Here is a 24,318-nt window from a genome sequence, read left to right as displayed (position 1 = left end):
CCTGGCTCTGAGCCTGGCTTGACCCCTGGCTCTGGTAGTTGGCAGTTTACTTCAGTGCTGACCCACGTCTTCATTCCCCAGGCTGGTTTGCTCCCTCTTTCCCCAAATACACCACCTAGCCCCATTAGCACTTGGGGAGGGAGATAACTGCTAGGGGTGTGAGGAAGGAAAAGTAAATGTGTGGGGTGAAAACTGTTAGGGAAAGCACTTGTGAGGTAGTGGGAGGTAAGGGATAGGTGTTTGCAGAAGAAAAGGTGTGTGTATTTGTATGTGCTGAGAAGGGAGCAAATGAGTATGTTTAGGGGGAGCTTGTGAAGTACATCAAGCATGCAGTGGTGTGTGTTGTTTGGGGAAGCAGCTGTCTTGTGTTATGCTTAAGGAGCAGGTGAAAAAGGCTTTGTGGGCAAGTGAACTGGAGAGACCCAATGGCAGGGCCCATTGTGGAATTCAGATAGGAGAACCTGAGCTGTGTAAAAAAAAGCTTTTACTCTTATGTTCCCAGCAGTACAGTCTGTGCTCTTCCTTACCTAACATGAAAGATTTTATTAAATATTATGCCCACACAAAATGCTGGCATGTTTCATTGGCGGCAAAGAGGCAGTTTCATCCCTCATTTAATATAAGCTGGAGACCTCCAATAGCAGTTCAGTGGAGAGCTCAGCAGCTGAGAGATAAACCCTTTTTGTCTTACTTCCTAGCTCTGCCATGAGCCATGGCTTAAGACTGTCTGTGGCTTGTGAAACATCCTCACGCATCCATTTCAGGGGTCACTTTGCTTGAAGAGTCTAAATAGAAGACAGAAACAGACTTCTGGGACTTCCTACATGAAAGTATGGATACCCAAATGGACGGGGGACGAGGGGCTAAGCATCATTTTTGAAGGTTTTGCCAAAACTATAGAAATCAGGCATTGACCAAGTCTGGATAAACCTCTCAGTTCTGTTTTCCAGGTGAGTTTCATAACTGACACGTACCCCTGAAAACAATTAAAGCTTTTGCTTTTCTTTTAAAGCATCTTCAGCACAGCATAAATTAGACGCAGGAAATCTTATTCTTTTACCCAGATATCAAGGTGGCCAACCAGTTTGAAAACCAGGTCCTGACCTGATACTCCTGCTGCCTGGGAGCAGTTAGCAAATGTCCAGATTGAGCACTCTGGCCCTGATTTAACAAAGTATTTAAGTACATGCTGAACTTTGCCTCTTGGCTGGGTATTAACATATTCTGGGATAGTAGTTACAAATATTAGGCCATCCCTCCTACAATACATCGTGTCTAACTAGTTTGGAAAAAATAGGAAACCAATGAATGATACTAATAGTATTCAATCAGCAACTGTTAATATTTGGTTATAACTATGTTGTTCCCTTGCCAGTTGCCTAACCTCACACATAGTTGTCTATCTATAATTATTCTGTACCCCTTTTATTGAGAGTGGGATTTCCTAACTCTGTTTGTGTAACTGATTTGGACAGTCTCTTATCTTCACAGCTCTTTGTGCAGTAAGAAGCCCCAAAGTGCATTGCTCACTCTACTGACAGTGGTGCTCTCTGTTCATGCCATAGTAAAGCTTTATGGGATAGCTGCCCATATTTTCCTGCCTTGCACTGATACAAACACAACAGTGCAGTAAGTGCAGATGTGTAAACATGGTGAACACATGGCTGTGGGGATAAAACTCAACTTTCTTTGCTGCCAGTTCAGATTAACGTCATGGCCTTGTTATTAAAACATAGTTGTACTTGCAGTGTGGATAGGGCTCTAATTCTGGATTTCTCTTTCCCCAGGAATCCATCATTCATAATAAAGATTGTGGGTCAGATCTTTAGCTGGTATGAATTTGCATAGCTCCATTGACATTGATGGAGCAATGCAGGTTTACACCAGCTGAGTTGCTGGACCTGTATTTTCTAATATTCTTTCTCATTTCTGCTACATACCTAGTATCAGCCTTCTCTTGTGCCCTACAATGATATGACGTGCAGATTTATGGGCCCTAACATATGATAGCTGTGCTGAGCTGGTCCAATGGCTGCTTTAGAAGCTCACAGGGAGTCCCATGTCCTTGATGAATTGATCATCACATGATTCAGTCTGAAACTGATCATCAGAGATCCTTACAACTGGCCATCAGCATTCCTTTGGTTTTATTCCGATTCCTCAGCAGAAGCTTGTTTGCCATATGTATCTCTGTAACCTGCTAAAAGCATTCTGAATCATCATGAGCTGGTCTTTTACTTTTTGCATCATCCTCACAGTGGTAAATTATTGTTAGCATGGAGACAATGCGGGTGATTAACCTCATAAAATGTAGTAAAATGATTAATAAAATATTGAATAACAATAGCTCCATGACCACATCTGTTGACAGCCTGTCATAAGTAGGCACTTGGAGCAGACTGTGTGCTTTTAGAGGACACCAGCTGATTGCTCTGTGGAGGATACATTCTAGGTCTGAGCCAAGAGAGAAATACCTGACCCACCAAAGAACTGCTCTTGAGTACTACCAAGAAGCACAGTAGAGCTTGATTTTCAGCACTGATGAACACCCCTAGCCCCCCACTGACTTCAGCTTGTGCTATAGGTGCTCAGCACTTCTAGAAATCAGGCCCATGCTGTCTTGATAATCCCACCCAACCAGTAGGGGGGAGAATGTGTTCTGGGTATTTGGTATCCAAACCAAATTAGCCACCAAAGTGTGTGTGTGTGTGTGTGTGTGTGCACAGGCATGGACATGTGTATAGGTGCCAACAATACTGAACACTAAAGAAGGAAAATTTCCTCTTTGGTAATATTCATGTGCCCAGAAATATAAGGCTGAATCATGATCCAATTTTACTCAATAGCACAAATCTGACAGGATTTCAATGGGACTAGGATTTGACACATAGGAGCCAAGCCAACCTCCATCTCCCCCTCCCCCTCAGCCATTTTGGCAGTAGAACATTTACGCCAGGGGGCACTCTGGAAGAGTTTTAGCATGAAGGTGGATGTGACCCTTTGAAACTGCACTTCTCTGACTTACAGTCCCTGCTGCAAACTATGACTAATAGTCTGGATCAATAGACATGCAGGCTATTAACTCCGTTGTTGTAAACAGCAGCATAGGAGAAGACATCTACAGTGCACAATGAGCAGTTTTATTGGGCCTGCAAAACCCAAGAGCTATGGTACTGTATGTATTCTTGAGCACCATTTGCTGGAACCTTACCTATTAACAAACTTACTATTTACATATCTACAGCGCACTCTTGTAACAAAGGAAAACAATTCATCTTTAAGGCAGCCATCTACCCCAAGAGGTGGAAGACATTAGCCAAGACAGTAACCCAAGGAGACCAAGGCACATCGTGTGTACACCCATGTCATTATAATTATTAATATTCCAGTGGTGGCCAAGCACTTGTAGAACTATAACGAGAACATCCTCTGCTGTTCCCAGAATTTATGCACAGCAAGCAATATATAAATATCAATTAATGAAGCAACTATAGAAAAATTAATTAAACCATGAGAGGATAAAAGCCTCTATTCAGCCTTGTATAAATGGAAGACAAATTCATAAACCCCTCCCCGCTGTTCAATAGAAAGCTCTCAATTCCAGAGGAAGGAAATCATTATTTTTTTAATTGCATACTACTTTTAAATTAATTTCCACAAGCACCACAAGTAACAAAAGGGAGAAGGGGGAAAGCAAAGATTTTACAATTAAATTAGTACTTGGGGGCAGCCTAGCAATTATTGGTAATGATCCAAAGTCTGCATATCCTATAACTTCTCTGTAGGTGGCAGAGGGATGGAAGAGAAAGGAAAAGATCTTCAGAGACAGCAAATTAAAGTCTATCTATAGAGTTCCACAAAGTCCATAATTCAGAGATTCATTAATAGCACCTAACACTATAAATCCACAGGCATAACCACTAACACATTAATTTGCCGGAATTATCCCTAAAGACAGTAAAACCAAAGGAGAGATGAAGAAATGGAAGGGAGGGCTTAGTTCTTTTTTCAAACTATGTGCAAAGGCCATCAAAATAGCATTTGCCCTCAGAATATAGCATTCTGAGCCCAAACCAGCCCCCCATAGTCAATGGGATCCTTTCCATTGACTTTATTGGGGGCTGGATCAGGTCCTCTGGAAAGAAATTAGAAAACAAAGCAAGAACACTGATGAGGAAGACCTTGGTGTTGCGAAGAGTTCAACTGACGGCATGGTAGTGTACGTATGTGTATGCAGGACAGAAGGTTACTTAGTACTCTCTGTCCTTTCCCAGCAATGATGGCTCCAGCATTATTTTCCTTTTCTTTGTGCCTTGTTAAGCATCTTTTCGTGTTCTCAATGACATAACACAGAAGGCATCTTTGTCCTCAAAGAACACTTGGTCTGATCCTGCACCACTAAAGTTAATGGAAATTTCACCCTTGATTTCAGTGGGAGCAGGATCTGGGCCAATATGAATTTTTTTTAATGAGGTGGTGATGAAGTCTAATACCAGGAACCAAAGAGAGAGAGAGCTGGGCATGCTTTAGGGCACACTGAGTTCTTTCCTCTCTGCTGATTTGTGGGACTGTTCCATACTTTTAATTTAGCAGAATCGCTTGAATGCTCTTTAAAAAACCAGCCATACTCATTGAAAACACACAAACTATATATCTCTTTTTAATCCTAAGCACATTTTTCTTTGACCATAAATTGCTGGAATTTTTTGTGGTTAATGGCCAGGCAAGAGTATTCTCTCAGCCCCTTAACTGTTGTTTCTCCAGTCCCAGTCACCATCACTGTTTGGCAGTGTCCTACTGCAAAAATGGTTGTGCTTCTTACAACACTCCTGTGGCATGGTAGGTAGTATTATTTATCTCGTCATCTCCGTTTTACACACAAGCAGGCTGAGACACAGAGCGTTCAAGTGAGTTGACTCAGTTCACACAACAGGGAAGTGCCTCTACTAGGCTAGAACCCAGGTCTCCTGACTTCAAAGCCCGGAGTCTAACTACAAGACAATGCTACCCTCTTTTTCCTCAGGCTACTTCAGTCAAGGCAGGAGGGTATCCATCCCATTTTCACAAGGGAAAATATGCCACGATCTCAGTGTCTTTTAAAGAAAACCAATAGGGAAATGTGACATTTTTCTTCCTGGTCTCCTTCCCAAAGGGTACCAGAAACAACCCGTTTGTGTGGCTGTGCTGAGTACAATAGCACTAGAGATCCCGCCAGCTAGAGCAGTACAATCAGCGTGAATATGCCCTCTGGATGATTACATATGTCTAAAAGAATAAAATAATGAACCCCAGGGGCTCGGAGTACTACAGACCACATCTGTGTTGGGAAATGTTCCCAACAGCCCTTGTACCTCCCTCCCAGGGGTGATTGTTTTGACAATGTTTGCACTACACAGTGATACCCAATAGAGAACCTGTTCCATGGACACAAGGTGCGCATGCTTATCCTTTACACTGTAAGACTGTTAATGATAATGCTTTGTTTTGATATAGTGCCTTTAATTTGAGGCTCCCAAAGTGCGGTTAACCCATTGATAACATTAATAACCATAATCATAGAATCACAGAATATCAGGGTTGGAAGGGACCTCAGGAGGTCATCTAGTCCAACCCCCTGCTCAAAAGCAGGACCCATCCCCAATTAAATAATAATACTGCCATTGCATAATGCCCAATCCTGAGGTTGCTAATCAGTTTTTATTCAATCCTTACTCAGACAATGCCCCATTGGCTTTGTGTTTGTCTAGTTAGGCCTGAGTGCAAACTGAGCAATGACCTTAGGAGTTGGACAACAGCACATTTCATCCAAGGATTTCAAGGCACTTGGCAAACAATTTAACTTTGTTTCACCTGTAAGGTTCTTTGTAAAATCCAGCTCACAAACCTGAAATGAGACAGAGAGGAAGTTGACAGGGTGGGTACAGTTCACAGAACACACGAGTATTGGTCGCAGGAGCAGTGCCCTAGATCCCTGACTTCCAGGCCATTGTTCTAAGTACTGGACAACAGTCCATCCCACATTCTCTGGAAGCAGTATTGTCTTTTCCAAAGAAAAATATGACAACCAAGTTAAAATCTCCCTGGCCCTCTACCTTGTAACCTATGAGCTACTCTCAGAAATTATTTTGACTAACACTCTTTATTTGGTTTATTTATTTATTTATCAAAGATTCTCAACCAGTAACCTGGCAGGCTGAAAAATAACAATATTTTGCACATGTATGGCACTTTCTATCAAGCACTTGACAAACGTTAACAAATCATTCCTCACAACAGGCCAGGGGAGTCAATGACTATTATTTATAACCAGTTGACAAATTAATAAGACAATACCAAAGGCTGTCCCTTAACTTTAATTATCCACTGACTTTAATGGAGTCACTCCTAATTTACACTGATACAACAGAGAAAAGAATCAGGGCCTGAGAACTTAAGTGGTAGAACCAGGTCTAGAACCCACGTTGCCTGAATCCTAGTCCCAGGCTTTAACTTTGATCCAGTCTTCCTCCCTATGTAGGAGCAAGAATAGAGCCTCAACTGGTGTGAACTGGCATAGCTCCACTGAAGTCCGTGGAACTACTTTGATTTATACCAGCTGAGGCTCTGGCCTTAAATACTTAAATTACTCCACATACACTTTACAATGCGATCCTAATTTACTTAAAAGGAATGCATGGCACCCAAAAACTAGATGTCCTCATCATCATTCTGCAGATGATTTCCTATATTAATGTAATTACGTAACTCCCATCCTGCAGAGAATTTCTGGGAAGAAAGTCAAGGGAATTTCTCAGAAAGCAGACAAGGGACTTGTTCAGCGCTGTCCAGAATGTTATAGTTTTGATGCTTTCTCACACAAAGCGCTTTGTCTTTCCTCGGCTCTTTATAGTAATTGCCTAGACAGGTGGAGCTTGGCATTCCACTGACACAAGAGAACCTCAAGCTGTAACTTTATTACCTCCAGAACGGATTCCTTTTTTTGTTTGTTTGTTTTAATACTCAGAGCTGGTTTATATGTTTGATCAAGAACTGATATGCCCTGCTCTGTGGCAAAACATAACCCATTGCCTAATTTGCTGCTGTGAACAATGCTAGTGTTCTGTCTAAGGCAAGAAGAATATTATGATTTCAATACCTAGCCCTGCATTTGTCCTTGGTTCATGCACCAGAACAAAATACGGTGTTGAGTCTATTTTCCCATTTAACAGGAAAGGTTATTTTTTTCTCCTTTATAACCTGCAACATTATCAGCAGCAAATTACCACTATTGATAACTCATTAGCAAATAAAATAAAAGGCAATGCTATTGACATCTGAATGCAGCTATGTCTGAACTGCATTGGTTCCTGGTTATTGGGCTTTTAGTATTCATTAAGGCCCTGTAAGCAGTCTGTGTTTAAAATGTTGATATACGCAGCATGTGTTGAAAATCTTTATCTGCATTAGCTGAGACAGCAGCTTGCACCACCTTTGCAGCCTCACAAACTGATTTATCCCAGCTTCCTAAACTCTGTTTACGAGGCTGTTTTGTTTTTAACAGCGTCAATCAATTTTTTTTCATGTGGTGAAGTTTATCAACATCTGTGTCTCATGTTGCACTGGGTGTTAGCCTGGCCTGGATAATTGTAGCTTTAATACTGCAGTATACAAGGGGTGTAGTGAACCGAAAGCTATGTGTCACTTTGATCTGCCAAGGAGTGTGTGTGACTGCTGTCAAAATGGTAGCTAATTTAAGAGGTGATACTTGGTCTAGGTGTTGTTTTCCATTCTGAAGGAAAAATACATGATCATTTGGTCTCCTGGCCTTCTATCATTCCAATGGGAAAAGGCAACAGGCTACAACAAAACATAATATAAGAGAGCACAAAGAGGACAGTCTGGTTAAACTGTGGCACTCATTGCCACAGGATATTCATGAAGCCAAGAATTTAGTAAAATTCAAAGAGGGATTGGGCATTTATATGGATAACAAGTATTCAGAGATATAACAGTCAATGCATACATGGAGTTTTGAAGGATAAAATCCCTCGTACTTCAGGGTTTAAACCAATCTCTATTAGAGATTAGGATGAGATCTTAAGGGAAGTGGATTCTACCACATCTTCCTACTACAGTGATCTTGCATCTATCTTCCTTTGAAACATCTGGCACTCACCACTTTTGGAGACAGGATACTGGACTAGATGATCCACCATCCAATCCAGTATGGCAATTCCTATTCTCTCCAGTCACCCTGCCTCCTGACTAAATACCGCATGCTGCTTTGGTTCTTTCTTGCTTACAGTTCCTACTTCTGTTGAGAATGTGGCTCCATCTGAATTATGAATGTGCTGAAACATGACTCCCCCATTGGACCATTCCCTGACGTAACACAATTCAGGCAGCTCCTGTGCCACTGTTCAAACACAACTTGTCTCTGTCCACAACACTTGGCCAACCCACGTTAGGAAGCCGTTTGGTGGGAGCCATGTTTGACCCATGTTGTAACACCACAGCCATGAGATGGAGGTGGGGTGGAGCAGCACCACCTGAGGAAAAGCGCTAGAGAAACTGTACCTCAGAAACACACCATCTCTACCTAGCCTGCTCTCTGCACACAGGGAATATGCATCTTACAGCCGTCTAATGGAGTAATGCTCCCTCAGCTGTGCTGTCCCTGTCTCTTCACCTTGCCTTATCTCTGCCCCTCCAACACTCCTCTTTTGGTATCCCTGCTCTCCTCAGAGTGCAGCGAGCACAAGGGACAGCACATGTGAGCAGAGAGCAGGCTTGACAGAGATGGTATGTTTCTGAGGTACAGTTTCTCTAGTGCTTTCCTTCAGCTCCACCCCACCTCCAGCTCATGGGTGTGATGTTAACACATGGATCAAACATGGCTCCCACCAGGGGAGGTAAAGCTCTACATGCAGTGGCTTTGAACCAGTTATGTGTGCACTTAGCTGGATGTGGGTGTGTACACAGCTGGCTTGCGGGCCTGCTTACAAGAAGCTTGCTGTAAAATTGCTAAAAATTAGAGCAGGTCATAGTTGGGGACCCCAAAGCTTCCAGTGACCATGGATCCAGGGTAGCCCGGCAGCCCGGGCTCCATTCCCTTTTGTGGAAAATTTCAAAAAGTTTAGTTTTGTTCCAAATCAGTATGAAACCCAATTTCAAAATCCTCCACAAAACAGGATTACCTTTCTCCGCCCCGCTCTACTCAAAAGATATGTCTTTTTCCTACTTATCTGCATCTGAGCATCTTATCTAATTATCTTCAGAGACACTAGGAGTGAAAGAACACATAATATAGTTGTGAAACACTTTGGACCTGTAAGAAACATGCTGTTTAGGATCTAGTATATGGTACTGAGAGCTCGTTCCAGTGGCAAATATGCTAGGTCCATGCCACTAACTCTCTTAAACCACTGCCTACTGGAAACCTTTAGGCTGCTAGATCTGTTCTGATTAGAATTCTCTCCAATTTACATAATCCATGGGATGGAGCTGTGCTGACTTTCACCAGCTGAATATATGGCCATCTGTCCTTATTCCTTTGAGGAAAATATTTCAGTTTCCATTCAGTAGACTGTTCTCATTGGTATTGTCTGCATGGGTGGCTATTTTACCATGGTTGTGTGTAGGTACATGAGGACCAGGGGCTGTTCAAGGTCAAGAGTTGCTGGAAGAAATCAAATGTTTCATGGTAGTTGGATTCTCTCTATGTGGGAATTATTCTCCGTCACTGGCACCTACCTAACATGGACAACATGTTCTATATACCATCACCATTGAGGTTCAAATATTCATGTAATGCCAATAATGTTATTTTTTGTTGCTGTGTCAGAACACATGGTGTCTGATCTCAAATACACTTGGCTAACTACAGGGACTTCAGTGGCGTTACTGTTGATTTACACTGCTGTTGGTGAGGTCAGAATCTTGCCTATGGTAGTCATGTGGAATGCTGGAAATGTACTTCAGAAAAAAAGAAAGATGGCCCATGCTAGATGGCTGCTTGGCAACTGTCTTTTAATATGATGTTAACACTATCAGCAAGAGCACTTAATAACAGTGATTGCTCTTGTACCAGAGGACAGCGTTTTCCCCTTTTCAAGCAGTCTAATTAGTCTATCTACATACCAACAGCTGTTACGCATGTATAGAAGTCGTCACATGGGTGTAGAACAGATATCTTCAATTTTTGCGAGCACCATCCACAAAACAACCATTGCTGCGCATGACTCTTCATTTCCTTCAGGGTGGTTATGGAGAAAGCACATGACCAGGTGATGAAACCATCAAACCATACCTGGCTTCAAAGAAGAGCTAGGATGACGAGAAACCAAAGTTACTCTCAATTTGATTTCTGACCATATTAATGCATTGTAAGTGTACATGTTTTATTTTATTGCATTCAGATTGCTACTGCAGTACTGAGGACAGTATTGCTGTTATAAACACACTTTCAAAGCAGACATGCCAAACCTGTGGGAAAAAACGCAGAAATTGGGCTTGTTTTTGGCTTAATTGGCTTGTGAGTTGCTTGTTGGCTAGTTTTTGGCTTGTAGCTTGTTGCTTCTTCTTCTTTTTTTGATCTGCTCCCTGCAAACAGGGGCAAGGGGGGGGCAAGCAGGGGCAAGGTGGGGAGAGAGTCAGGGGTGCACAGCGGGCCCACCACAGTCCCAGACTGCATGCCAGGGGGATCTAGTCACATAGAATGTTGGGGTTCTCAGGGAATGGCTTGTTTTGAAATGGGATTAGCTTGATTTTTGGCTTATTGTGAAAGTTGGGGTGCTTATTTACCACGTGAAAGTTGGAAACTGTGTTTCAAAGATACTTTAATGCAGTTGTTTCTCATATACTTATGTTTGGAATTTGGCCCATAATTTTTCAGCACTGGAGGTTGTTGAGGACAGTAATTATAGGGGGAGGGAGATGGTCTCCAGAGGATAAAAGCAATGGAATGAGAGTTAGGATTCCTGAGTTCAATTCCTGGTTCAGCCATTAATCTAGGCCACAACCACTTACACCTGCGTCAAGGTTTATGAATGTGAGTGGTCCCATTTTGTTCAAATGACACAACATACGTGCATACATGCTTGTGTGACTTTGGGTTAGTCACCTTTTAATGTCTCAGTTTACTTATATGACAAATGGATATAAAAATTCCTATCTCACAGGGCTGAGGTGAGGCATAATTAATATTTATGAATGTGTTTTGAGATTTGAAGGATGACTTCATCACGGTTTATAAGTACCTACATGGGGAACAAATATTTGATAATGTGCCCTTAAATCTAGCAGAGACAGGTATAACATAATTCAATGGCTGGGAGCGGGGTCCAGGGATTGTGTGGCTCCCAGAAGCAGCAGCATGTCACCCTTCCGGCTCCTATGCACAGGGGAAGCCAGGGGGCTCCTCACGCTGCCTCCACCCCAAGTCCCGCCCCCACAGCTCCCATTGGCCAGCAACCACGGCCAATGGGAGTTGCAGGGGTGGTGCCTGCATACAGAGCAGCGCCCCCGCGTAGGAGCCAGAGGGGGGACATGCTGCTGCTTCCGGGAGCTGCTTGAGGTAAGCACCGCCCGGAGCCTGCACCTCTGACCCCCTCCAGCACTCCAACCCCCTGCCCTAGCCCTGATTCCCCTCCCACTACCCTGAACTCCTCATTTCTGGCTCCACCCCAGAGCCCACACCCCCAGCCAGAGCTCTCACCCCCTTCACGCCCCAACCCCCAATTTTGTGAGCATTCATGGCCTGCCATACAATTTCCATATCCAGATGTGGCCCTCAGGCCAAAAAGTGGATGGCCAAGCAGTGGATGTATTGTTTCTTGACTTTAGCAAAGCTTTTGACACGGTCTCCCACAGTATTCTTGTCAGCAAGTTAAGGAAGTATGGGCTGGATGAATGCACTATAAGGTGGGTAGAAAGCTGGCTAGATTGTCGGGCTCAACGGGTAGTGATCAATGGCTCCATGTCTAGTTGGCAGCCGGTATCAAGTGGAGTGCCCCAAGGGTCGATCCTGGGGCCGGTTTTGTTCAATATCTTCATAAATGATCTGGAGGATGGTGTGGATTGCACTCTCAGCAAATTTGCGGATGATACTAAACTGGGAGGAGTGGTAGATACGCTGGAGGGGAGGGAGAGGATACAGAAGGACCTAGACAAATTGGAGGATTGGGCCAAAAGAAATCTGATGAGGTTCAATAAGGATAAGTACAGGGTCCTGCACTTAGGATGGAAGAATCCAATGCACCGCTACAGACTAGGGACCGAATGGCTAGGCAGCAGTTCTGCGGAAAAGGACCTAGGGGTGACAGTGGATGAGAAGCTGGATATGAGTCAGCAGTGTTCCCTTGTTGCCAAGAAGGCCAATGGCATTTTGGGATGTATAAGTAGGGGCATAGCGAGCAGATCGAGGGACGTGATCGTTCCCCTCTATTCGACATTGGTGAGGCCTCATCTGGAGTACTGTGTCCAGTTTTGGGCCCCACACTACAAGAAGGATGTGGATAAATTGGAGAGAGTCCAGCGAAGGGCAACAAAAATGATTAGGGGTCTAGAACACATGACTTATGAGGAGAGGCTGAGGGAGCTGGGATTGTTTAGCCTGCAGAAGAGAAGAATGAGGGGGGATTTGATAGCTGCTTTCAACTACCTGAAAGGGGGTTCCAAAGAGGATGGCTCTAGACTGTTCTCAATGGTAGCAGATGACAGAACGAGGAGTAATGGTCTCAAGTTGCAGTGGGGGAGGTTTAGATTGGATATTAGGAAAAACTTTTTCACTAAGAGGGTGGTGAAACACTGGAATGCGTTACCTAGGGAGGTGGTAGAATCTCCTTCCTTAGAGGTTTTTAAGGTCAGGCTTGACAAAGCCCTGGCTGGGATGATTTAACTGGGAATTGGTCCTGCTTCGAGCGGGGGGTTGGACTAGATGACCTTCAGGGGTCCCTTCCAACCCTGATATTCTATGATTCTATGAAGTTTGCCCACCCCTATTCTATGGCCGGTGTTGTACAAGAGGGCAGACTTGATGATCACAGTGATCCTTTCTCGCCTTGGAATCTATGGTGGATGGAGAGTGCAGAGTATGATTATTAACTAGGAGTGATATTTTTTAATAAAACATGTTGACAGGGGTTTCTGTTTACAATATGATGTCAATGTAAAATAGACAATGTAAAATAGCCTGAAATGATATGCATATACAAGTTCTAATTGATTAGGAGAGAAGTAATCAGGTATCAAAATGCCTCCTCCACTGTGTGCTGCATGCTCTCCCCTAAAGTGCTACTTGCTTGTTGCTACATTGTTTGTGTTTCTTAACATCTGTTCTTCATTTCCTCCACAATAAATTCAGTGACAGATCAAGAGCATAAGGAATCTGCAGCTGTAATTTGTAGTCCACACTGGTTTTCTCACCATTTGAAAGCATTTTTCCTGGTGGCCCAAATCACAAGTGTTCCTGTTATATAACAACCCCAACAAATACAACCATTTCTGTCCCTGAAAAGCTTCACTATTCTTAACCGCTCTGTGGTTCTGTTCTTTGATGTAACCTCTCTGCTCATATTGCTTGGAATATTGCTCATGGAATAAACAGCAATGGGTTGCAAAGATAAATCAGAAAGCAAATGAGAAACAATTCCAACCAATACGACTGCCTTGTCAGAAAGCAGTGGGCCAGGTCCTCAGCTGGCGTAATTCCACTGAACTCAATAAAGCTATGCTGATCTACACATGCTGAGGATCTGACCCCACATTGTTCATTATTGAGGCCACACAAAGTACCTCCTTATAGCTAGGCATTTTAATATGTACCTAGACATTGATAATCTTTGATGTGTTTTTTTTCTTAATATGCACTTAAATCTGTTTACACCACCGAAGGCATGAGTATCTATCAATTACCTGGGAAGGGCTGCATCATAACCAAGTTTGTAACCACTTAGACATAGTTGGCTCTAAACATATTTTGTGTCCAAATGGTTTATACCCATGTCATATGACCATTCAGTGGTAGGGAAGGGGTGGTTCAGAGCAGGGCTAGATGATGTAACGATAAAAACATCTGCAACCAGGTTGCCTTAGAGCTTCCACCAGTCCTGGAGCAGTTGCATTGATGCTAGGCCAACAGCAGGCGAACTGCTGAAAATTCTCACTGAAGACACAATCCCACAGACAATCCTCATAGAAATGACCTACTCAGCTGGAAGTGGCTAGAGAGACTCTAATGTGTTAGGGATACCAGGTATTTCTCTTCAGCCTGTTTTCTGTGTAGCATCTTCTGCCAATAGAGATGGGTTTGAGCTGAATAATTTGGATATGGATTTTGAGTTCCCCAAATCCCCACATTTAGAGATTAGGATCAGCCATGGACTTTGGATACAGGTTTGAATTCCAACCTTTCCCAGCCTACTTGAAGTCATGGGGTGTTTCAAGCCAGGGCTTTGCTTCAGGTGCATCTCTAGCTGTCAACAAATCCACATGCCTCATAAATAGGGTTATTATTTCTTGTTCTTCCATTCAGCCCCTGCCAGTGTGAAATATGAATGGGAAAAAACAAGAAACCCCTGCAAGCAGAGATCATTACAGAAGTGATTGACTCCTGTAACTCAGCGCCACCTTCGAGGAACACGACTAGAGCCAGCCAAGAACACCATCTGTCAGTGGCAGAATGTGTAAATGTATCTCTATTTATGAATTCTCGAGTTGTGAGACAAAAAATGTCTCAGCCATGGTCTGCATATCTGTACATAAAATATCACCAAGTTTTGTTAAATATCCGATTCCAAAGCACCTGCAGCTCACAGTCATGTTAAAATAAAACCAGGCAGGTCTGTTGCAGCCAACAGGAACCATTTCATAGCTTACATGTCTCCTGGGGGCTTGCAAAGCTATTTCAGAGAATGTAACATAGCTGACTATGGAAAAGAAACAGCAATTTGATTAACAGGCTTTCCCAGACTATTCAGCAGGAGTTTCCAATGCCCTTCACCTAATAATTAGATGGCTCTCAGATGATATATCATTCACATTTGCATCATCTGCAAGGATCAGCGGACATGATGGCCTAGCTACACAGTCATATTATTACAGTTTAATAAACTTGTGTTCAAACAATGGGGCTTTTTAGGGCCCATTTCTGCCACTTTGACTCATACTGAGTCATGCCACTCTAATCAGTTGGACTCCTGACACAGAAAGGTACCGTTCCATGTGAATAGTGGTACAGACCCGGGCCCTTGGTACAGGATCAGTTAACTGGGGGCTTATTGGTGCCTTTGGGAAGGGCTCTTGTATTCAGGTGATGAAAGGGTCAGCAGAGCTCAATCAAACCATCAGTGTCTACAGCCCATTCCTGTTTTCTTTCAATGGCTCCCCTCCCCTCCTGTCTTTCTCCATCTGACTGGTCAGCTCCAGCCCCCAGATAAGAGAGTGACTCATTAACTCCACCACACCTAACTTGCTTTAGAACAACTGCCACTGTCTGTCTTCAATCCAGCTGTCAAAACAATGTCAAATGTGGATCACTGTACCTATTCTTCAGGTGAATATCAATATTTAGTCCATGAAATCTTAAACTCACTGATAGACCAGTGGAATGGTCTAGTGGATAGGACACTGGCCTGCCGTGTGACCTGGGGCAAGTCTTTTCATATTTTGTTACTCTCTTGTCTCTTTAGACTTTGAGCTTGTTAGGACAGGGGTGGTCTCCTAGGATGTGTGTGTAGAGTGCCTAGCTCAATGGGGTCCTAATCTCAGCTTTGTCCTCCAAGTGCTACTATTCTACAAATAATAATAAAGAATGGAAGTGAGGGGAACAGTGATTAGAGCATGGAGCAGTTCCACAAGCTATTGTAGAAATTCTAAATATCATTTAGCTAAAACAATTTATGAATCACAGAAAGTTTGATTCACTTCGAATGTCTCCAGCCCTTTCTGCTCACCACGAAAATTTTTCTAACTTATGCCCCACCCTATTTGTCAGGTGCTGTGTTACAACATAATTTCTCTCTGATACAGGATCCTGTGCATTTGCCTCATTTACATATAAACCCCTATGGCACAGCCTTTTGGGCAGCCACACGGTGCTTTCAGTTGTGTAGAAGGCATGCAATATACATTTTACTTGCTATATGGGCCTTGGGGATTTTAATTTTGTGTTATCTAGGTTATGCTATATGACAATTAGCCTGGATCCAGACCTGTTTCCATTTGCATGGTCATGAGACATTTTCTTCTTACAAATCCCATGTGTTGTTCAAAGGATCCATTTCCAATCATCTCCTAGCAATTTGTTACTTTGATCTTTCCAAGAATTTTGGGAGGCCACATTAAATTTGGGTGGAGTGACTCAGAATGCTGTAGGAACTGTCTGGATCATTTTACTGTTAATTTCTAGTCTTTCCAAAATGTGGGTTTTTTTAAACACGTGCTGATTTTTATTTTTTTTTTTAAGTGTATAGTCTTGGGGTATTAGCTGAAAACCACAGAAACATACAGTCATTCCTTAACCCTTGTTTATTGCCTACCCATTTTACAGTGTTGTGCATTTCCTCTATATATGAATGTTATCTTTTGAACATCAGTGACTCTCTACTCAGAGGATCCCATCTGATTATGTTTTTTTTTAAGTCTCATACATTCAGGATGCAGAGTGAATGTGATTATTGTCAATAATGTGTTGCATCTTAAAAAGCTTCTAACAATGTGGCATGTTTCTTTGCAGCTTGTTACAGCAGAATCATTTTGAAATGTACTGAAGTCACCTCTGTAATAGGAAGAAATTATCTAGTCATGATTGTACTATCGTGCCCACTTTCAGTGTAGGATTAACATCCATCAGCTGGACAGCATGATTGATTTTCTAATTAATAAGGCATTTGTATCAACTTGCATAACCACACAAATCTTAATGGGTTCTCTACTGTATCTTAAGAGATTTTTTGTGTGTGTGGAAATTTACTCTCACACTTAAGGACCTTTAATTAGGGATAAAGCTAGTTAACCCTTCACTTCACACATAGATCTGACATGGCAAATGCTGTTACAGAAAGTATTTCAACAACAAGTACAATCAAAAGCTTATTTGGAATAATGACTAAGTACCCACACACGCTTTACAGAGTTAAATAACACAACTTCAAAGTTACAATGAAAAGAAATTGCCCAGAAAAGGGAGGGAAAGTAAGGGGTTTGGAAAATGGAGAAATATCTTCAGTAGACAAATCAAAATACAGTAGTTGGAGAGCTCACGCAGCTGATAGATGCAGGAAAGTTATTCTAGATGTCAGGAAATCTGATAACTCTTATATGAGCCCAGATTGGGATTGGGCGAGAGGACAAAAGTCTGGTGCTAGATGAATTGAGAACAGAGAATGGCATGGGGGGAGGGAGGAGTAGATCCTAAACTGCACTCAGTGAGAGACTAAGAGGGCATCTCTTTTTGCGTGGTCTTAGCTGGAGCCCTGCCTAGTTCCTGGTGTTAGAACAGCCCTGGTTCAACTTTAACTAACCTATGCCCAGCTGTCAACAATGTACTGGTATGTCAGAGTTTAGGGACACCTTGACCATAGCCTCTTTCTATGACCCCCCCCCCCCCCAAAAAAAACACACACTTTAAGAAAAGCCATCCTGCTTGGAAAATCTATTCTGGGCTACAGCAATTAATGGCTGTGCTTGCATAAATGATTTACATGTGTTTGCTTTGGAAAACACATGGTTTGCGGATCCAAGGATCCCCCCTCTTTCCATTTCTAAATACTCCGATTGCAGGCTATCCTTGCCAAGAGGCATGGCAGGGTTTGTCCCAGTACTCCCATAACATGATGCATTCTTAAGGAAATTGAATCAAGAAAAGGAGATGGAAACCCTGTGCAGCTCTGCCAGAATGTCTTATGGGACCGAATTGAAGGAGAAAACTTACTTTAGAAATTCTGGTATGCTAGCTTCTTGTCATGTGTGTGACCTTCCCTTGCAGCCAGACACTGGGGAGTAAAATTGAAATCAATGAGAAAAACTAGTCTCTCTTTCAGCTTGGCTCCAGTCTGCCTGCTTACTTGAGAAAGTGGTTTTTAATTCCTATTTCATGTCTTATGTAAACTCTACAAGGCCAGATCTTCACTCCCAATGCCGAATGCCCATTGGCCTCAAGGCCCATAGGAGTAAAATATGAGACGAGGACTAAATATTCCAGGCAAACCAAATGAAATGAGGTCCAATAGTTATTGGGATTTTTTAATCTGCTTTACACATTAAGCACAGTACAGATGGGAGCCCTAGGCAGACTTCACACAATCTTCTGCTTTGATTTACACCTGTGCAGCTTCATCACATGAGACTATAAATCTGGCTACAAGTGGTACGAATTAATGCAGGATTTGGCCCTTTGCCCTTACCAACTGTCTAGAGAATGAACAAGCTTCGGTGCCTTAAAATAAGTAAGCACACACAAGTCTGTGATGCTTTAGATCAATTATATTATGTGAAACAACCACAGCCATATTCCATGTGCGTTGAGCATATAGTAATAAAAATAATCATTTAGAGGGAGATTTTCAGCCAGTCAATGTTTAAGGGACAACATCAGTGTAAAGCTATGAGAAAACAAGTTTGTTCCCTCTTTTAATAAAGAGCAACTCAGTCTGTGAAGAATGCCCATTGCAGTAAGAGATTACTGCTCTGGGGATCATACAGTAAGGGCGAGACTGAAATGCTTATTCCCACTGAGCACCTGAGTAGCCCTGTTTAAATTAGTGGGGGTTACTTGCAGAGTAAGATACTACTCCAGATGTGTAAGGGTGACCACAATTTGGCCCAAAGCATGCTGTGCCAGTCTAAGGTATTACATATGCTCCTTGTGTGGAGCGGCTGGAGAAGAGGACACTAATATAATATGAATGTCTGACAGAGTTTCTTTATCAAAATGCATGTACTCATTCCTCCCCAGCTCCTCAGCAGATAGCAGCCGTGTTTCCCCCTCTCCAACCAATACCTTGCAGTAAGTCATTTAGCCTGGGTTGCTTTGAAAAATCCCACCCTGTTTTATATGTGAAGCTAAATGTGAGAGGTTTGCCAAGGGAGTGCTTGACTCTCCCTGCTGGGTTTATTAGCTCTGCTGATGGGATGCTGCCCTAATATCCCTGCCCAGCAAGGGAATTGATGCACCCATATTTGCCACATTGTTTTAATTTGGCCATTTGTAATTACACAGGAGAGCAATGAAAGCAAGCGACATGCTGGTTGTTCCAGATAAGTTGCGTCTCCTTTTCCTTTAAAGCTACTGATACGAACTACACAGCTGTAGCCTGTCCCAGCATTAGCTCTGACAGGAGGTACCAACTAGCTGTCGTACCCCCTGTAGGCTTGAATGACTCCTTGAGCAACACTGAGCCATTTGCAGTGTTGCAGGAGGGCAGCTGGGAGTGGGAGGACCACACAGTCAATGTCTAACAGCTGCTCAGTGGAGTGTTATGGAAAGCCAGTGCAATGTCTTTGATCCTGAGACATATGAAGCCCGTGACTTATTTCTGATTTGCTTTCTCAATCATTGCCACACAACCACGCGCTGCTTCTCTTTCCCTCTCTGGCAAAGGAGCTACTACTGATTCAGGAGAGGCAGAAATACATTAGCTCTCAGAACAGGGAGAGGGGAAAGAGGAGGGATTTGGGGAACAGAAAATGAAATTGCAGCCACGTCTGCCTTTTTGCCATACATGTTTCTTTATTATTAGAGCTTGGCATACACCACAGCGCTTGGATCTGGTTTCAGGTTTCATGCCCCTCACCTTTGCTGCCCCAGTTCAGATTAAGGGGTTTGGTTCAGACAATAGACTAGCTGTGAAACATGTATCTGGATCTAGCTTCAGATTTTGACTTCCCCTCCCTCCTAAAGTGCATGGTGTTGGTTCAGGCTCATTACAGAAATAGCTTTGCTGGGATTTTTCTTTGTATCCATTCAATGCACAATCCTCTCACACAGCAAAATCAAGAGGCATATCAAGTGGGATCCCACAGGGATCAGTTCTGGGTCCCGTTCTGTTCAATATCTTCATCAATGATTTAGATAATGGTATATAGAGTACACTTATAAAGCAGACTATACCAAAGTGGGAGGGTTTGCAAGTGCTTTGGAGGACAGGATTAAAATTCAAAATGATCAGGACAAACTAGAGAAATGGTCTGAAGTAAATAGGATGAAATCCAATAAGGACAAACGCAAATTACTCCACTTAGGAAGGAATAATCAATTGCACACATACAAAATTACTGCCTAAGGAGGAGTGCTGTAGAAAGGGATCTGGGCATCAGAGTGGATCACAAGCTAAATATAAGCCAACAGTGTAACACCTGCAAAAAAAGTGAACATCATTCTGGGATGTATTAGCAGGAGTGTTGTAAGCAAAACACGAGAAGTAATTCTTCTGTTCTACTCCATGCTGATTAAGCCACAACTGGAGTATTGAGTCCAATTCAGGGCACCACATTTCAGGAAGGATGTGGACAAATTGGGGAAAGTCCAGAGAGGAGCAACAAAAATGATTAAAGGTCTAGAAAACATGACCTATGAGGGAAGACTGAAAAAACTGGGATTGTTTAGTCTGGAGAAGAGAAGAGAGAGGGACATAACAGTTTTCAAGTACATAAAAGGTTGTTACAAGGAGGAGGGAGAAATATTGTTCTTCTTAACCTCTGAGGATAGGACAAGAAGCAATGGGCTTAAATTGCAGCAAGGGCGGTTTAGGTTGGACATTAGGAAAAACTTCCTACTTGTCAGGGTGTTTAAGCACTGGAATAAATTGCCTAGGGAGGTTGTGGAATCTCCATCATTGGAGATTTTTAAGGGCAGGTTAGACAAATACCTGTCAGGGATGGTCTAGATAATACTTAGTTCTGCCTTAAGTTCAGGGAACTGGACTAGATGACCCCTAAAAGTCCCTTCCACTTGTACGATCCTATGATTCTACGAAAAAGCTAAGTGTGTTAGCTTGGAAAGAAGGACTGTTAACTACCTTCTGAATCACCAATACAAAGCATCCTTCAGTGCCTTTAGACACTTTAGTGAGGGCTTCAGCAAACACTGTTTCCTAGCCATGACCCTCCTTTCCCAGCCCCCCTGCAGCAGGACAATACATCATTGGCCAGATTTTAAAAAGACGTCCAGTCCCATTTAGCCAGCCTACTGAGCTCTTCTGAAAATCTGGCCTCACCTGTGGTTGCTGAGACCTTCAAAAGTTGGCCCAGCGTTCTTTTCACAATATGGCCTGAAGTATTATTCCCACTGCTACAGGAACTGTGGGCTGCAAACTCGTGTTCACTCAGTGTGAGAAAGGAGGGCAGAAACCTGAACGGGATGATACTGAACTTCAGGCTTTGCCCTTTTTTTTCTTTTTTTTTTAAGGTGGCTTAAATCATCATACACAAGCCCCAGTAATATCCCTTAGCAAGGACCAAAACCGTGAGTCTGAACTGAGTCGTGGCCTCTGCGACCTTGGTTAAAACCTGGAAACCAGTGTAAGGGGCTTCTGTCTCTTTCTCCATTTGGCTTAAGCCTATCAAATGCCTACATCTTGAAGTGAGTCTCTCCCCCACAGCCAAGCCTCATCCCTCCACACATGCCTGCTGAGCCACAGCCACTTTCACCTGGACCCCCTGCTCTCCCGCAGAGTCCCCTTGCCCCTGCACCCAGAACTCCCCAACAAACCTCTATGCATTCAGATCCCCCCCACACCTGGATCCCCCAACGATCCACCTACATCCAAATTGCCGCACACAGAACCCGTTCACTGCACGCTTGGATCCTCCCACACTAAGCCCCTCCACACTTGGATCCTGACAAGCTGAGGCTGCCTGGCAGCACCTGGTGTGGAGGGCCAGGGCTCTGGGGTGTGTTTCTGGGGCAGGCCAGGCCCTTGCACTGTGTCAGGACCAGGTGAAACCTCACGGCCAGTCTGTGTCCTGGGGGGGGGGGGAGGGAGGGAGGACTGCAGGGTGACCTCCCACCTCCATGCAGCCAGTGGCCTGTGCTCCCCACTGCCATGCTGGAGCCTCCACACTTATTTATTGACCAATCAAATTTGCAGAATTTTTAACTTTTTGGCACAGAATTCCCTCAGGAATAAATCTGACTTCTGCACTCCCTCTGGTCAGCAAGATGCAAAGGAAAATCCACAACATCCACAGGAAGAGACAAGATGGGAGGTCAGAAGAAAAGCTCTCTAAATAGAATGTACACACAATTGTCATGTTAGTTTCACATCCAATCTCAGTGGAAGGCTACAGTTCTGCACTTCTGCCACTACGTGGTGCTGTGGGAGGCTATAGGTCAGCGGCACACCCTGGCCCACTCACATGATTCCGAAGCGGCCTCTCATAACAGTAAGTAGGTTGGTTTCTTCTGTGTCTCTGAATGCATTTGCAGCCAAGGTGTTAGCGATCACTTCCTCTGTAAAGACAGATTCCCCTCCATTATGTGAGTGCTCAGGCCTCTCTTCCTATAGTAAAGAAATGGGTGTGAGAATGGGGGAGACCAGCTGAGTCGTTCTCCTCTCTCTCTCTTGCTACTTACTCCTTGGGGCTCTGGAGGGAAATGATATCGTTAGGATGCACTGCTAGGTTAACTTTTCAGTGGTTCTCTGTCCCCCACATGAGCAACAGATTGCTCCATCACGATCAGCTCCCCTCCTCCACAGTAGCTGTTGTGTGCACCACCAACAGTTAGAAAATCACAGCAATATCCCAAGTTATTGAGCAATTAATTTGATATATGCTGGGCAGAGGCTGTCTTTGTGCTGGGTGTATCCAGTGCCTAGCACAACAGGGTCCTGGTCCAGGACTGGGGCTCCCAGGAGCTATGATAATATAAATCAATAATAATAATTAATACCAATAAATCTGACCTGTACTGTGTGGGTCAATGTACAGGTCTCTCATTGGGCACCCTTCAGTCCACTGGGTGGTGCCTCTTTCTCTTTTTGATATACCTCAGCAAATGGCAGCTGGTTTCTTACCCACTGACCATGGAAAAGTAGTTATGTACCTTTCAACGAATGTGCCAGGAAAGGACAAGCAGCTGGCAAATTTGTCATGATCAAGAGGTGGCGGTGTGGGCCAGTGAAGAGGGAAATAATAGGCTTCCTATGTGACCTTACTCGACCTTTCTATGCATCATTTCCCCCCTGTTGAGCAATAGGAGAGAATGTTACCTACCTTAGTGAAGTGCAGCTGAGACCTAGTGATGAAAAGTGTTACATACTGTTGCTAATTCTGACCATCACTTTCAAATGGGCCAGTAGGGCTTGCTACAGAGCTTCTTAAGAACCAACCGGGTGATCTTGAAGGTGCTCCAAGTCCCTGTTGGTCCTAGAGTAAATGTGGCAGAATTGAAGGGACAAGGCTAGCACACCGCAGTACCCCACGCCCTGAAAGGAAGCATTATTTCACTAAGTTGTGGCACAATATGCCTAAAACCTAATAATGAAATCGGCCACACTATTCAGCTGGTGTAAATTACTGCACTTCCACTGAATACACCACCCTCCCCCAAAGGGCCCTGGGACTTTTAATGATCATTCTTGGTGAGGTCTTTTCTTTTGTCTCTCATCCAGATACATGTAATGGCCTTTAGCATTGGACCTGAGTACTGTCCTGACAGAAGATTGCCACCTACCAAATTAGCCACTTAGCACCCGAGGTTTTCCCTCAAAGATTTTCCTCTCAAGTACTGACCAAGCCTGATGCTGTTAGCTGATGAGATCACTGCCCGAGGCATATGACTGCAGGCATGTGTAACCTATAACCTGGGAGTGGCTAAGTCATTATGCAAGGTAACCTATTTCCCCTTGTTTTTTCCAAATCCCCCCCCTCCTCAGACGTTCTTGTTAAACCCTGGATTTGTGCTGGAAATGGCCCACCTTGATTATCATACACATTGGAAGGAGAGTGGTCACTTTAGATAAGCTATTACCAGCAGGAGAGTGGGTTTGTGTGTGTGTTGGGGGGGGGGGGTGAGAAAACCTGGATTTGTGCTGGAAATGGCCCAACTTGATTATCATACACCTTGTAAGGAGAGTGATCACTTTAGATAAGCCATTGCCAGCAGGAGAGTGGGGTGGGGGGAGGTATTTTTTCATGCTTTGTATAAAAGATCTTCTACACTTTCCACAGTATGCATCCGATGAAGTGAGCTGTAGCTCACGAAAACTTATGCTCAAATAAATTGGTTAGTCTCTAAGGTGCCACAAATACTCCTTTTCTTTTTGCGAATACAGACTAACACGGCTGTTACTCTGAAACCTGTCATAGAAGTCAAGGGCAATATTCCCATTGACTTCA

Source organism: Lepidochelys kempii, chromosome 9, assembly GCF_965140285.1.
Source record: "Lepidochelys kempii isolate rLepKem1 chromosome 9, rLepKem1.hap1, whole genome shotgun sequence".
NCBI classification, from domain to species: Eukaryota; Metazoa; Chordata; order Testudines; family Cheloniidae; genus Lepidochelys; species Lepidochelys kempii.
This window is presented reverse-complemented; position numbering follows the sequence as displayed.